A 15999-nucleotide genomic window follows, 5' to 3' on the forward strand; every position below is an offset into this window, starting at 1 on the left:
TCTTCTGTAGAGCCCCAGAGTGGCGATAATGTGCTAGGAGCTGCTGTTTTTCATAGCATGAGCTCCCATTCTCTGAGGGTCCTGAGAAAAATATTGGATTGGTCCTGGAGCCCTCGTGAAAGGAGGAGGTGGTCCCATTGAGTGGAACATGTGTGGCCTAAAACCTGGGGAAGGGAGGTGGGCCAATGTTCATCACAGCTGGAGAGCCACTGGGGAACAGGTTGAAATGTTGGCAGAGGCTTCTTCTTCTGCTGTGGATGAGGAGGAAGAGCTGCTGGCAGGCCTGGAATAGACTCTAGCTTGATCTCAGACTCTGTGGTTCTCTCCTTTTTCTTTTCCTCTAGCCGCTTGCGACCTTCCCCATTTCATGTTGAGTCTATGGCCATTGACAATCAACTTATTAAAGGACTTCTCTGCAGCCACTTCTGCAGCCTGCCTTGTGGCAAACTGTATGAAAGCACACTGCTGTCTCTGCACAGCAGTGATTGTCCAGCTCTCTCCAAACTGGTAGAAATTATTTGTTAGATCTGTCTCAGTAATGGTATCACCCAGACCACCAACATATAGTGTGGTGATAGTCTTGTCCTCTGGCAAGTCCAGATGAGGCATTGTTGAAGCCCACTTTAAAAGCTTATCTGCCACTGGGTCATTGATTCCATAATATCAGTCTTTAATATTCTGATCAGCAAGGGGGTCATCTGGATCTGTAAGCTTCTCATGTCTGTATGGAGCAAATGTAGGATCAATTCCTTTTGTAGTAGGGTGTGGTCCACCAGTTTGAGCAGCATGTCACTGGTGGATATGGCTTTTCCCAGCATGCCAACTGGCCATGCTCCATCAGAGTTAGAAATCTCCCTCTCTATATTCTGTGTGTAGTATGCTTTCTTGACATTGACTTTCACATGTCATCCTTAAAAGACAACCCTGAATCATGACCTGGTTGGGCAGGCCATACTCTAGATCCAAGAGGCAGGTTTGACAGACATCCTTCAATTTACTACAGGTTTGGCACACTTCAGTCTTCTTGTAATGGATGTGAACCTCAGGGCACCAGCGAAACACTGAAAGGCCTGGCACAGATTTTGCATTCTTTCTCATACTTTTCTTTGGTCACTTGGATATATGGGTTTTCTCTAAAACATGTCTAGCAGAGGATGGGAAAGCTCTCACCCTCCCAGTTCTGCCTGTTATAGGTGTTGGAACCCAGAGAAGTTGCCATCTTAAGAGCATCTGGGGACAGTGGAAGCTTCTGAGTGTAGAGAGAGCAGATTAAACAGTTTTAAAGTCATTTCTATTGAAACAACTGCAAGAAATATTGATAGTTCATGTAGATTCCCCAACCTTATTTTGAGTAGCTGTATACCTAAACTTTACAGAAATCTTTGAGGAATTACATGATGGTTAAAACTAGTTGAAAAGGAAGTACACTACTGTTCTTGTTAGAAAAATTTCCATGTGTTCTAAACTTTATTATTAGGGTAATGATTTTCAAATGTAATTGAGAATCATCTAGAGTCATCAGAGTCATCTAGACCAGGATTTCTCAAATTCTTTGGATTTATGATTCACTTATGCTCTTCAAAATTATGAGAACCCCCTAATTTTTACCTACTACATAATTACTGAAGTAACAGTTTTATGAAAATTAATTTTATCTTACAAAACAAAAATGCAGTGAAATGATAGAGTGGTTTTATATTTTCTCAATTCTCTGTAAGATCTGGCATAACAGAATGTAGCTATATTTTACATTATCTGCATTTAATTTCTTGCAATATATTGTTTTGTTTGAAATATAAAAACACAATCCAACATCATTAAGATGCATAGTTGGAAGGGAAAGGAATATTTTAATAATTATTATGATAATTGTGGATACTCTTCTTTGATACTATGCCAAAATTTAACAAGTGACAATTTTTTAAAGATTACTTACAATATTGCATTGGAAACCATGTTAATGAACTTTAAAATGAACTTTTCATGTTCTGTTTCATTAGTATCCATTTGTTTATCCTGTACTCTGGGTAGATTTTTTACTCATACATGATTTCATATTATCATTCATTGTTCATTGGGAAAATTTCGATTCACTGAATAATAGAGTGAATTATTAAACATGTCACAATATTAAACATAACACATTATATAATATCAACAATCACGTTAATATCACCACTACTTTTATAAAAATTATCAGAGACCAGGAAATTGTCACTCTCATGTTTGCAGATACAAGATTTCCAAAATTCAAATTTTCACTTGAAAGCTTGGATTTTACCATTGGCAATAAATACTGTCAGTCATTTGGTTTGAAGTGACAGGCTTACTTTATTAATTTCTCAACAAATTATCAAGAAATCCTCAAGTCTTAATAAGCATAGTTTGTCAATCTTTCAAGTGAAAATAGTGTCCTATGAAAACAGTAGCTAGCTCAGCTCACAACTCAAACAAACTTGAGTGCTTTATTTTTAAAGGCAACCATTATACTTTTGTACCAGTCATAAATGTTTTATGTGGATATTTTATTCTATTTATGCAAAATATTAAAATACTCAAGCATTAAACTTTTTAAAAATTTTTAATTTTAATGATTCACCAAAGACATTTTAAAGTTAAACTAGCTTTTTTGGTCATGCATTTACTGCAAATACATGGCAGTAAAGAATACAATGATTATCAGTACTATATAGTGTCACCAAGATACCAGTTTTATCCACCATTTCTTTTTGCACCATCAAAACAAATGTCCTCACAATAAAAAAGAAAAAGTAATAATAATACTTATCATCAAAATAGTTTTGAAGTCTCCTAGAACCAGTGACCTCAAGGGTCTGCACACCATACTTAGGAAACTCATGACATAAAGAATATCTTTAAAATGCTGCTTTTTTCCCTTTTGGCTCAATCCCTTCACCACCTACCCTCCCCCCACCTTAGCTGTCATCCTACTCTCGATATATTTTGCTTGTTAGTTCACTTTGTTTATTAGATTCCACAGATGAGTGAAATAATATGGTATTTGTCTTTCCTGGCTGTCTTATTTCACTTAGCATAATATTCTTCAGGTCCATCCATGCTGTCACAAAGAGTAGGAACTCCTTCTTTTTTACAGCTGAGTGGTATTCCATTGTGTAAATGGACATGGACAACAGTGAGGGTATGGTGGCAGGGAAGGGATATAAGAGGGCTAAATGGTAATGAAAAAATACAATAAAAATTGTAAAATAAAAAAATAAAATGCTGATTTTTTAAACCAGGCTTCCAGAAATTCTAATTCACAATTTTGGGGAAGGGGTCCAATAATATGCATTTTTAACTAGCATTCCAGAAGATTTTGAGAATGTTGGCCTCTGAAACAAATTTTGAAATATGCTGCATTATAGAAGAGATGGCTTTACTTTGGTTTTGATTTATGTGAACTGAAATATATCTGTCTAAAACAACAAATTATTTAACTTAATAAAATTAGTTATCCTAGCTGCTTCATTGATGTATTAAAAAAATTATCCAAAAGGATAAATGAATAGTCCTTTCTTTGTGTATAACAATTTCCCATCTCACATCTCCATATATACAAGTATACAACTAGTTTTAGGAATGTAAATGTAATTGGGTGGGGATTTTTTGCTATAGTTTTCTTGAATGTACCAGTGCCTGGTCTTTAAACAGTTGTGTACACACATGCATATCTATGCACAAACTTGGGTCAGTGAATATGGCAGGAATAGTTACATTTGAAAGTCAGATTTGAAAAACAAAGTGCTAAAAGGCAGAAAACTGTACTTGAACAACAATTAAAATAAAATTAAATTTAAAAAATAAAAACAAAGTGCTAAATGTTTCAGTGTCCCATACCTGTTATTTACAAATCTTGAAATGTTAAAATTACATCCCTTTAAAGTTTTCAACCATGATGAAGGCAGCTCTCCTAACAAATTTTACCATATACAATAGCCATTTCAGTTATATTATGCTAATACCACAAATCACACAAATTATAGCCCTTGGGCAAGGTTTAAACCAAAACAACTTCACAATTGAATGTCTTTTTCACTGATGTGTCATATTACCATCTTCACCATTTAGGGTAGCAAATTTTGTTTAGCACTACCCAACTGTCTTGGAAACTTAACAGTAATTCATAATTGTATTTGAGGTGATAAAATCTGAGCCCTCATAATGGAAGGAAATGGCCTACAGAGTGCAGTGAACAGGTCAAATCAGAAATGTAAACAAGAGCAATACAGCCTATTCTCACCTGGGAAGATTTTAAGTCTGAAAGGTTGAACTATGCAAGTTTCATATAGATTCTAGGAAGATAAGACAATGTGGCCTTAGGGATTCATCAGTCTCAGCTGAAGTCTCCCAAGTTAAAACAAACAAAAAGAAAAAAAAAACTCTGAAGTCAGGCAGCCAATTGCAGGATATCTGGAGAAAGATGAAGAAAGATCAAAGGAGTGGCTTACTCCTAGTTTTCAAGTTATTGATAGGGGACTCAAGAGTTGGACAATTTTAGTTTAAGGCAAAAAGTTACAAGCCTAGTAAGTAATGTATATGTTAAAGCTTTTGTTTCAGAAACTACAGATAGATAAGGCCCATCCTGGCTCCTAGGAAAACAGCCAACCTCCTGGGGCACTGCTAAAGATTACCACCTGGGGACAAGTGGAGGCATCCAGGCCATGTGTTTTAGGGAGAGACAAACAATCACCCACCCCTGGGAGCAGCTAACTGCCTAGGACAGGAATGGTGCAGTTTCTTCTACCTAATCCTCCCTGAATTTCAAAACCCCTCACCACACCTTGTTTATTCCCTGTTATAAAAAGTCTGGCTGGGAAAGAAAAGAGAAAGGGAAGATGGTCTGTTAGGGTATGAACCCACCATCTTCTCAGATTGCTGGCCATCTAAATAAAGCACCCATAAAGATTCAATCACTGTCATTGCTTATTGGGTTTGGTAGTAACAGGCAGCCCAAACTCCTGTGTCTTTTCTGGTTTCAAGATCACTGCTAAGAAAAGTAAAGAAAGTAGGCCAATTACATAAAGAATGCTCATACTCACTTTCTAGCTTTCTCTCTAACTCATATTTACTCCTTTTCTCTTTGTCAGACATATCTCAGTGTATAGTCCCTCAGAATAGGAACTGTAGCAATTCAACTACAAAAGTCCTGGGCAAGTCTCATTTATATTCTCTGACTTTGCCCAGTCAAGGCAGCCATGGTCAGAATTCCAGAGCCAGATAGAAGGCTAAAAAGCTATGCAGGTGAGAAGGAAGAGCCAAGGGGAAGAACAGTCTGATTATTTTACAATATGAAAACACAGTAGGGACTTTCTCTTAGCATGGTCAGCCTCGAATTTTAATTGTTACAACCAAGCAAAGAAAAAGTCTAAACAGGTTCAAAATAAAGAAAACAAAAGATAGTATGAGGACTATCCAGAAGGTATCCAGCCATATAATATGAAAAATAGAGACTTTTTTGAACAAAACACAAGGTACAAGAAACATTGTACATAGGACAATGACACCTCAGCCCCCCTCAAAGTGGGCACCTTAGAACCTCACACAGCTTTCTCAGTCACCATCAGTTGCACCATCGTATGTTCCTGAATCTCATCAATGGTCTGAAATCTCTTCTCTTTCCAAGGTGATTTTAGTTTTGGGAAAAGTCAGAAGTGACATGGTGCCAAATCTGGGCTATAAGGGGACTGAGTTCCCTGGGTGATTTGATGTTTTGCCAGAAAACTCTGCATGAGGCATGATGCCTGAGTGGGCTCATTGTCATGATGAAGCTGCCATTCACCAGTTGCCCATAGCTGCAGCCTTCTGAATCATCTGAGTAGTTTCTGTGGAGGAATGTTCAATCTTAACACAAAATTTGATGCAGATTCATTGCTCTACTTGCTTAGTCATTTTTAATGCGAGGGCCACACAGTACACATGTTCACTCAAAGGCATCTACCACCCCCACTGACTAGTACAGTGAAGTTGTCATTGTTCACACATGTGTATTCCAGTCCACTCTCCTTGGCTGCCAGATTACACTGATGTTGCACAAAGTGTTCTCGTTATATTAACAACTGCTGGACTTTTCCCAGACAAACCTCATATTTGTGCAACTAATACTTTCATACTTTATCAGGTATTAGAAAATGCAAGTATTTATTGAGCATGCCTTCTTTGACATACAGTTCAAATGCATTTGTGACAAAGCAAGGATATTTTTAAATAACAATTACAAGTCAGGATTTTTATCAAATCAGCAATAAAAATAAAAACAACCTTTGGGAACAGAAGCATACACTAAATTATAATTCATGCATTTGCAAATATTTCTTCCACACAATAGAAGTTAAACTAAATTACATTATTGTCTATGACTTTTACTGACTTATATGTGATAGGATAATTTATTGTGATATTGATTTTTTTTATTATTCTTACTTGGGCAGATATATTTTTCTTCTCCACCCTGAAAAATAGCCAAAAGTTTTTGTTTCTTTTCCATGGCAGAGGTGAGAGTGCAGAATTGCTAAATTTTGAGTTACTGAAAGTAGCAGTTTTTAGAACAACAGAAAGTAACTGCAGTATAGGCCTTTTGATTTTCAAGAATTCAGTTTTGGAATAATTGTTTAGTGGTAGAAGTTCCAAGATACAGAAAAAGTGGGAATAAGGCCACCTGAAGAGTGGAGATTTTGAGTACAGCTTTCCTAAGTCTGATAGTCAGGGATTTTTAAGGTTTCCAAAGCAGAGAAAAGATAATTTATTTGCTTACAAGGCTCTAGATGGGATAGTATTACAGAAAGACTCTGGAGACTTGACCATATGCATCATGGACTTAAGGACAATGGTGAAGCTCCTTGTGAGTGAATCTTTGGTCAGTTAAGCAGACACTTCAAAGGCACTTTGAATCTCATTAGAACAAAATGGCTAAATTAACTTGGAGAGTCTCCTTGACAGCAGAATTATGTTGCTTAAATAAAATCTTAAAATATGATTACCATGTGTGCCATGGACTTCTATCACCCCTCAATTTCAAGCCACCATTTAAGCTTGGGATTCTGCTATAATACTGGGAGCATTGGGGGAAATGTCCTTAAAATGACTGATATCTTAGATTATAGAGAGTTTGGGCAGATTGCACAATTTGGAAATGTAATGGAAAAAATATTTCATAAATTCAAACATCTTGAAATAAAACCATATCTGTAACAAATGCATCTACACAAATAGGTAATCAGTGAGTGGTGGTATTTTTTCTCATTATTCTTACTTCCCCAATTTACACTTGTTCACTTTTTATTAAAGTAAAACACTAATTATAATTAATATGCAATCCTGTTACTGAAGAAAAAATACTTCTGGCCCATTTAAAATACTATGATAGCATTTACCTTTGTTTTTATTTTCTGACCACCTTTTAGAGTGATATATTTAAACAAATTAAAGTCCTCACACTGTTGTCTAAAGGTTCACTTGTTCAGAAATCCCCTGAGAACATTAAGTGACTTTTATGATCTGTTCTTTTACTTTATGACTTACAGGATTGGTTATTATATATTGTAAAATTTGTGGAGTGTGTAGATCCAAACCAACCACCTGGAAATCCTATTTGGACTTAGTGGGAAATTGCCCAGTTCATGACATGGATATAGGAAGCTCTAAGGAAAAGATTTCACAGCTAGTCTAGTTTATTTTGTTGACTGTTATTTTCCTTCCACACAATGCAAAAACAATCCCAACATTTCTGTCACTAGACCACATAGTAAGTGGTAAACCATGTATTTTATATACATATACATCTCTAAATCAAGGAAAAGGTGGTTTGAGGAAGACGATGAATCTTCCTGACTTTTTGCCCATATTCAGTCATCAAAGGCATTACTTCAGAAAAACAAATGAACTACAACAACAAAGATAATACTAAGTGGTCTGGTTCCTTGTTTGAGACCAACAGTAGAAACATAGCCAAACTATTTAGCCTTTTTATTTTTAAAAGATTATTTATTTATTTATTTATTTATTTATTTATTTATTTATTTGTTTATTTATTTTAGACAGAGGGGAAAGAAGAAAGGGAGAGAAACATCAATGTGTGGTTGCCTCTCGCTCACCCCTCACTGGGGACCTGTCCTGCAACCCAGGCATGTGCCCTGACTGGGAATCAGACCAGTGACCCTTTGGTTCACACGCTAGCACTCAATCCACTGAGCCACACAAGCCAGGACTATTTAGCCTTTTTAGGCACTGGGCACAGAATTTCTTGAGATGAGGAGATAGAGGTACCATTTTAGAGAATAATCTTGCATTGGTGTGCAACATAGATTGGGGCATGAAAGAGATGGGAACACATTGAGACTAGTTGGAAAGCACTATTAAAATCCAGTTAAAATATTACTTGTTTGCATATTTTGCAATATATATTAGAAATATAACACTAGTGTTACACTGTTTAACTATTTCTTCCTCTCAATTTCAAATTTTAAGAACTTTTTATATTGTGACTTGAATGCATGACTTTCTGAGTGTTAAAACACTGTAACTGTTGAAGACAAAGGAAAACATGCTATAATAATGTAATTACTCAGTTTTTAAAGAGTATGTGAGCTAAAGTGTGTCTCATTAGTAATAACGGAAAAAATTCCTTTACAGTTCGATTTAAACTTAAAGACAATGATTTAGTAGAATAAGTTAATTTTGTGCTATCTAAATTGATTCTAGTTTAAAACATGGATTTGATTGAATGTCACCATTACATATATGAAGTGAGATTCTGAAATTTGAATTTGCATTTAGTCTGAGCCAGAAGTGCTTAAAATTTGATGTTAGTTAAGCCAGGGTTCTAAACTCAGTTCCATTGTTAATGTATCATGCAGTTACATAGTAATCACAGGAATATGTCACATGATCTCAAAAACATTGGTTTTGCAATTTTGAAAAAAATATTAAGCAGTAAATTATACTAGCTCAGATGACAGGTTTAATGATTCATTTGGCTTTTGCATGTTGTTTATTTGTGGCACTTGCATCTCCAATGCATACGTAGAAGTTCAATAAATACTTTGTTAATGAATAAATAAAAATGAAACAATAGTATAACTGTAAACCATATCTGGTTTCTTCATTGTTGTACCTCAGCACTTAGCATAGTTCTTGGCACCTGGGAGAAGAATGAATCAACTATATAAGTCTCTTTGAAAAAAATCATCAACATAATGCATTTTAAACAACTAAGTCCCAGATTATATCTCATTTGTGGGGAAAAAAAACTTTTTCAAGTGGATTTTTCCTTCTGCATCAATAACCAAGCTAAAATCACTGAGACAAAAAGGTTATTTCATTGTATGTAGTAGCAATAGGATGCTATGCAGACTGATGGCAATCCCAAAGGACACATATGAAAGTTCCTGAAAGTTATCTGGCTACCAAACTATTATAGTACTGTAGATACATATAGTGGAATGGTCCCAGAAGCCTTACTGAGAGCCATGAATTTGGGCTTGGGGACAGGTTTGTTTTTTTTTTTTTAATCAGAGCTATACAACTCCAGTAACAACTTCAGTAATTTCCAAGATCATTTCAGTGAATAAAATGTTGAGTGACTTTCCTCTAAGAAGTGAATTTCTTGGAGCTTAAATGTTTTGGGGAATGTCCTGTATTACTAGAAAATGTAAATCAGGATTTACCACATCAAAAAGGTGTGCTAGGCAAAGTACTCACAACAATCCATGCTAAAACACAATTGTTCTAGGAATTTTACTTTGATGATAATAATAATGATTAAGAAGAAAGAAGAAGAGGAGGAGGAGGAGAAAGATAAGAAGAAGGAGGAGGAAGGAGGAAGGAAGAAGAAGGAAAAGAGGAAAGAAGAAGAAGAAGATGGAGAAGAAGAAGAAGAAGAAGGGGAAGAAGAAAAAGAGGAAGAACAAGAAGAAGAAGAGTAGGAGGAAGAAGAGGAGGAAGAGGAAGAGAAGGAAGAGCAGCAGCAGCTAGCATTAATACACTGCTTATGATGTGCCTAGTACTGTTATAGGTTTTGCATTTAATCCTAATAATTGCCCTAAGAGGTGGTGGTTAATAATATATCATCATTTTGCAGGTTAAGAGACGTAAGCACAAATATGTTTAGTAGGTTGTCCAAGGTCATATAAGATAGCAAGTGGTGGAGCTGGACAATCTGGCTTCAAAATTTTAACCCTATTCTAAAGTACCTTGTGATCAGGTGCATTTCAAACATGATTTTCTTGAAATATAAAAAATACAATTTGCCCTGGCTGGCATAGCTCAGTGGATTGAGCGTGGGCTGCAAACCAAAGTGTCGCAGGTTCGATTCCCAGGAAGGGTACATACCTGGGTTGCAGGCCACAACCCCCAGCAACCGCACATTAATGTTTCTCTCTGTCTCTCTATCTCCCTCCCTTCCCTCTCTAAAAATAAAAAATAAATAAAATCTTTAAAAAATACAATTTTAGAACCTGGCTGTTGTGGCTCAGTGGATTGAGCATGGGCTGCATACCAAAGTATCACAGGTTTGATTCTCAGCCAGGGCACATGCCTGGGTTTCAGGCCACAGCCCCCAGCAACCGTACATTGATGTTTCTCTCCCTCTCTCTCTCTCTTCCTCCCTTCCCTCTCTAAAAATAAATAAATAAATATTTAAAAATATTAAAAATACAATTTTATATAGAAAGGCAACATGCCAAAGTTAACGATTTTTAAAAGTCTCTACCTCAGGGAGTAAAATCTATGTGGAGGTTTTCTTCCATGTTTTTCAGAAATAGCCATGAATTATTTCATTTACCACCACTGCTTCCTTGAGGTCATAGTTGGAATCATTGCTTCTGTAGAGTATTGGTATCTTCTCTTTTCTTCAGTAGATTACCCTGATTGATCCTAAGTTCTGGAAGCTACTATCAAGCTTCTCCCTAGTAAAAGGGAGCTATTGTGTATTTTGCTGTAAATGTTGTTAAGAATGTATGCTTGAAACTGAGGAAATTTTCAGTCTACTTGTCCTTTTGTTTTAATCATTGTAGTTTTTGCTTTAAGTGATTTAAATAAAATGGGAAACAATGTATTGTTTTTATTTTTATTTAGCCATTTTTGTGTAAAATTTATTTATTAGTAGTTTTAAAAAAATAAATATTATTTCTTTGAAATGTTCTGTAGTGAAAAAATGTGTTGCTTTTTAAAAAGTAATTTGACTATGCCTAGGACTAAATTGTTTCCAAAGAAGTATATAATTTCACAATGAAAAAAAATAACATACTCTATATAGAATTGTGCTGTGCAGGCAAGTTTTGGGACATATATTCACTGCAAGAAGGGAGAAATTTTCACTTACTCTATAGTTCCTCACTGTGCCAAACCCTCGTGCTTATAAATCTTTGCTTATTTTTACCATTTTATGGAGCAGTCCATGCTGTGGATGTGAACTCGTCAGTAATGTTAAGGACAGATAAGAAGTAGGTAGACAGACAGTTTCAATGTTTAGTAACATCATAGATCATCAGCTCTTTTAAAAGAAGTTCTGGGGTGGTAGTTCTCTCTGAAACTGATAATACTTGTTTGTGAGTCAAATCTGAAATGATCCAGGCTTTACTGCCATTAAAGGAAAATAAGAAAGAGCATTGAAAGCTTCCCACTACCTACTTCCTCAGATTGATAGAGAGTATCCTGGCACATTATTTATCATGCTTGATCTTGTTCTTCAATGCAGAAATAGCAGACACAATATATATTTTGATAGCAGGATTCTGGTTGGTCAAAGACAAATTTACAGACTCCTGTCAGTAATGGACCTTTGAAAAATTACTTCTGTAAAAGTCCTCTCAAGAGACTAGATCGGGGGTTAGCCAACTTTTCCTGTAATGGGCCAGATAATAAGTATTAAGCTTTGTAAGTTATATAGTCCCTGCTACAACTACACAACTCTACCATTATGACATGAAAGCAGTGTTAGGCAGGAAATATAATTTTTGCATGTCATGAAATATTCTTTATTTTCAAATATTTTACTATACAAAAGCCATTCTTACTTTGCATAACATACACAAAAGGATTACAGTTCAAATTTGGCCCATAGGTAACAGTTTGAAACCCTCTGGATTATAACAAATGAATTTTTACTATAATCTCATGCCTTGTACCCCTTACCATAAAATGAAACAAAAACTACCAGGTCTTGTCTGAAAGTAAAGGTGGAAACTATTAGATGATCTATAGGTATTTTCTTATGAATCTAATCAATCTCTCATTTTAAGAGATGCAATTCACAGCACCATTATCATAATAGAAGCATATCAAATAAGAGATGAAAATTCAGATAATCAGAGACTACAAGGTACTGAGCATCATCTCTAGCACATATGTCCATCAGAGCCCCAGCAACTGGCATTGATGGATCAGGGTATGACTAAGTCTATTGTTTGAAAAAACATACTAGACAGCTAAAACTGTATTTTTATGGCTCTTGGGTCAACAGGTTAAGATCTCTGTTAGTGAAAGGCTTGGCTTTTTATAGAAGAACCTTGTTAAGAGATATGATCAAGGTCTTGTCTATGGGTACAAAAGAAAACAAGTAAGACTGTTACAGAACAGACGGGAGGCAATTATTGGCCCACCCAGGAACGCCAAAAACTGTTACAGAACACACACACACACACACACACACACACACACACACACACACACAAAGGGCCAAGAGGGGTATGATATACTATTACTGAAAGGACCCCCCACTAGGTTCGATTGTCTGCTGCCTTACGAAAGATGTCTCTCAATGCCAGAGATTTGTGAAAAGAAAAGGAAATGTTTATTTAAAGCTATACAGACTTAAAGTAGTGACCTAAAGTCTTCATTAAAATATCAAAGTCCTTTTGGATACCCACAGATACCCACAGTGTTTCCTTCTCCCCCTGCCCTAATTCGGGGTACCATATCTCAGGAAAAGAAGCAAACGTCTGTGATTCAGGCTCCTGACACTGTCAGCGGTGTCACCATCCAGGCAGGATCTCCAATTAATTCAAAGCCATGTGGCACCTTCTCATGGCCTACTGGCAAGAGTTCTTTCACCCTTCTTCCAGGCAAAGTCTCTCCTGTTTCCCAGGCCACTTTGTCAAAGGGAGCACCCCAAAGCCACGTGGTCCTCTCCTACCAAAGCTGCAGGGGTCTCCACTCTGGCCAAAATGACATGGTTCTTCTCCGCAAAGCCACAGGGAGAGGGGGGTCGCCACTCTGCCAAAGCCAAGTAGTGGTTCTCTGCTAAAGCCACATGGTGATTCCCTCTACCCATGCTGCAGGGGTCTGCACTCTGGCTAAACCATGTGATTCCTCTCACATGGCTGCGGGGGTCCCCACTCTGCCAGAAGCAGGTGGCTCTCTCTTACGTAGCCACAGCCGCAGGGTCTTCTCTTCATGATGGCTGTGGTGTCTGGGTTTAAATCCCCACGCCAATCCTCCTCTGCGGCCTCATTTCTGACTCCTCCTACAATCAGTTACACCTGGCAGCACTCCCATATCCTTCCAGCTTTACTGGGCTGCCATAGTCTGGGCAGACATGGCCCCATGGCTTGGAGCCAATCATCTTCAAGCTCTCACACAGGTGCTGTAATCAGGGGTACCTGCCCCCAGTTACATCTTGGGTGGAAGTCCCTCCCTTTTCCCTGGCTCAAAGCATGGCCACAGCTGTTTAACATACCTATGCAACCAGTTAAAGGTTATAGATATGTTAAATGACGATGCCAGAAGTTAGCCGCAAAGCTGTTCCTGTACAAAACAGCTCAATGGCCCTGCTCCATGTGTCCCTTCCCCCAACTCACACCTGTGAGGGGAAGGGTTGAGGACATCCTAATATTTCCTGGACACCTTGAGTTCTTGACCCCATTCCAAATCCCTATTTGGGGCCCCCCTCTTGGCTGCACCCTGTATCAAGATCACTATTTTTTTTCCTGTAATTAGAACTATCTTCTAGAATTGGTTTGTTCATTGATTCACCTATTCATTGAAACCACTATGTGCCAAGTACTATCCTAATCATTTGATACACATCTCATTGAATCCCTGCATCAATCCCCTTTTCAAATGTATTTATTGAAATTTATAGAGGTTAAAAGACTTGTTCAGGGTCACATGGATGATGTGCAGTAGAACTGTGATTTAAATAATTGGTCTGTTGCCTGGAAATCTTGAGAGTTCCCAGGAGTACTGTGTTGAGCCAAGTGCAGACCAGTGGCCTGCTACTATTAGAAGACAATACAGCATAGGGGAAGTTTGGAGATAAGACTGAATTAAAGTGAAGACAGAATTAAAGTGAAGACAGAGTTGAAGTAATGGCTAGAATAGCTCAGTAGTTATTAAATGAAAATCCATTCCCTTCTAAATTATGATTTCTCTTCCTTTCTCTTCCCTTCTCTTCTCTTCTTTCTTCTCCTCCTCCTCTTCCTCCTCCTTCTTCTTCCTTCTTCATCTTCTTCTTCCTCTTCTTCTTCCTTTTCTTCTTCCTCTTCTCCTTCTCCTTCTCCTTCTCCTTCTCCTTCTCCTTCTCCTTCTCCTTCTCCTTCTCCTTCTTCTTCTTCTTCTTCTTCTTCTTCTTCTTCTTCTTCTTCTTCTTCTTCTTCTTCTTCTTCTTCTCTCTCTCTCTCTCTCTCTCTCTCTCTCTCTGTCTCTCTCTCTCTCTCTCTAGCATTCTCTGGCTGCTGCAACAATTGTGATATTTAATTCTAAACCTTTTTTCACTTGAAACCTTTATGCCATCCTCTTTCATCCCAAATTCAGCTCCTTTGGGAACACTAGAAGGCATTGTTCTAGGGCAAGGGTGTCAAACTCATTTTCACTGGGGGCCCCATCATCCTCATGGGTTGCCTGCAAAGGGCTGAATGTAATTTTAGGACTGTATAAATGTAACTACCCCTTAATAGTTAAGCAAGAGCTTGAAGCTGCCAGCAGCTATAAACAAAGTGTTGGGGCCTCATAAAACAAGGTGGAGGACTGTATATGGCCCTTGGGCCTTGTGTTTGCCACCTGTGCTCTAGGGCATGGAGATCCTTGAAACAGGTAACTTCCTTACTGGAAGATGGGTCTATACAATGTGAGCTTTAAGGGTTAGAAATGTTCCCAGAACACAGTTTCAGTCAATTTTATGATTCTCTAGCATAGCTTGTGAACCTCTGATAGTAGGTAAAAGTCCCTTGGAAGAGATATGTCAAGATCCACTATGGATTGGCACAGTTAAGGTGAACCTCCCTTCACCATATCTAGAGAAGTTGGTGTTTTTAGTTAGTTCTCCTATTGTCCAGTACAGAAGTTGAACTCTCTAGGCTTGTTGAGAGTTGTGTAAGGTACTTCTCCTGACTGAATCTACATATACCCTGAATACTAAGCTATGTAAAGCAGGTATAAAAGTTCAAAACAAGAAATCCCTAACTTTCAATTTGGTTTGTGAAGCCATTTAGTTTAATGGTTAAAATCAGAACTGTGGAACTAGATTGCCTTAGTTAAAATCTTAACTCTACTGTAAGTTGTGTGACTTTGGCCAATCTATTTGACCTGTCTGTGCCTTAGCTTCATCATCAATAAAGTTAGTATAACAGTACCTACCTTACAATGTTTTAGTGAAAATTAGGTGAGTTAATACTTTTAAAGTGGTCAGAATAATGCCAGGTTTACAATAAGATCTCTGTAAGTGTTACCTGCTATTTTTTCTATGATTACATAAGCTATATCATTGGCCTGATTGAAAAGAAACTGAGAAGCTTTACCTGCTCAGAAAATATAGTAAATGGACTAAATAGCACTAGACGAGGAGTGAGAATGCCCCAGTTTGAGTATTGGTTCTATCACTTGTAACATGTATGGCTTTGAAGAAAGAAACTATGACATAATGGTGAGGAGAATGGGTTGGCATTAGATTACACATAATGAAAAGTTTGAAGAGCCAGTTTGGTAAGAGAGAGGTACACAAGAACAGTAGGGTAAGGACATAAGAAAGCATCATTCTTAGACCAA

General features: G+C 37.3%; 1 pseudogene; it reads right to left on the reverse strand.

The window, feature by feature from the left end:
* Window positions 1-33: 33 nt before the first annotated feature.
* LOC123827744 lies at window positions 34-1219 on the reverse strand (annotated as a pseudogene).
* Window positions 1220-15999: the final 14780 nt, after the last annotated feature.

Source organism: Phyllostomus hastatus, unplaced genomic scaffold (genome assembly GCF_019186645.2).
Source record: "Phyllostomus hastatus isolate PE091 unplaced genomic scaffold, TTU_PhHast_1.1 phas_contig_90, whole genome shotgun sequence".
Taxonomy (NCBI): domain Eukaryota; kingdom Metazoa; phylum Chordata; class Mammalia; order Chiroptera; family Phyllostomidae; genus Phyllostomus; species Phyllostomus hastatus.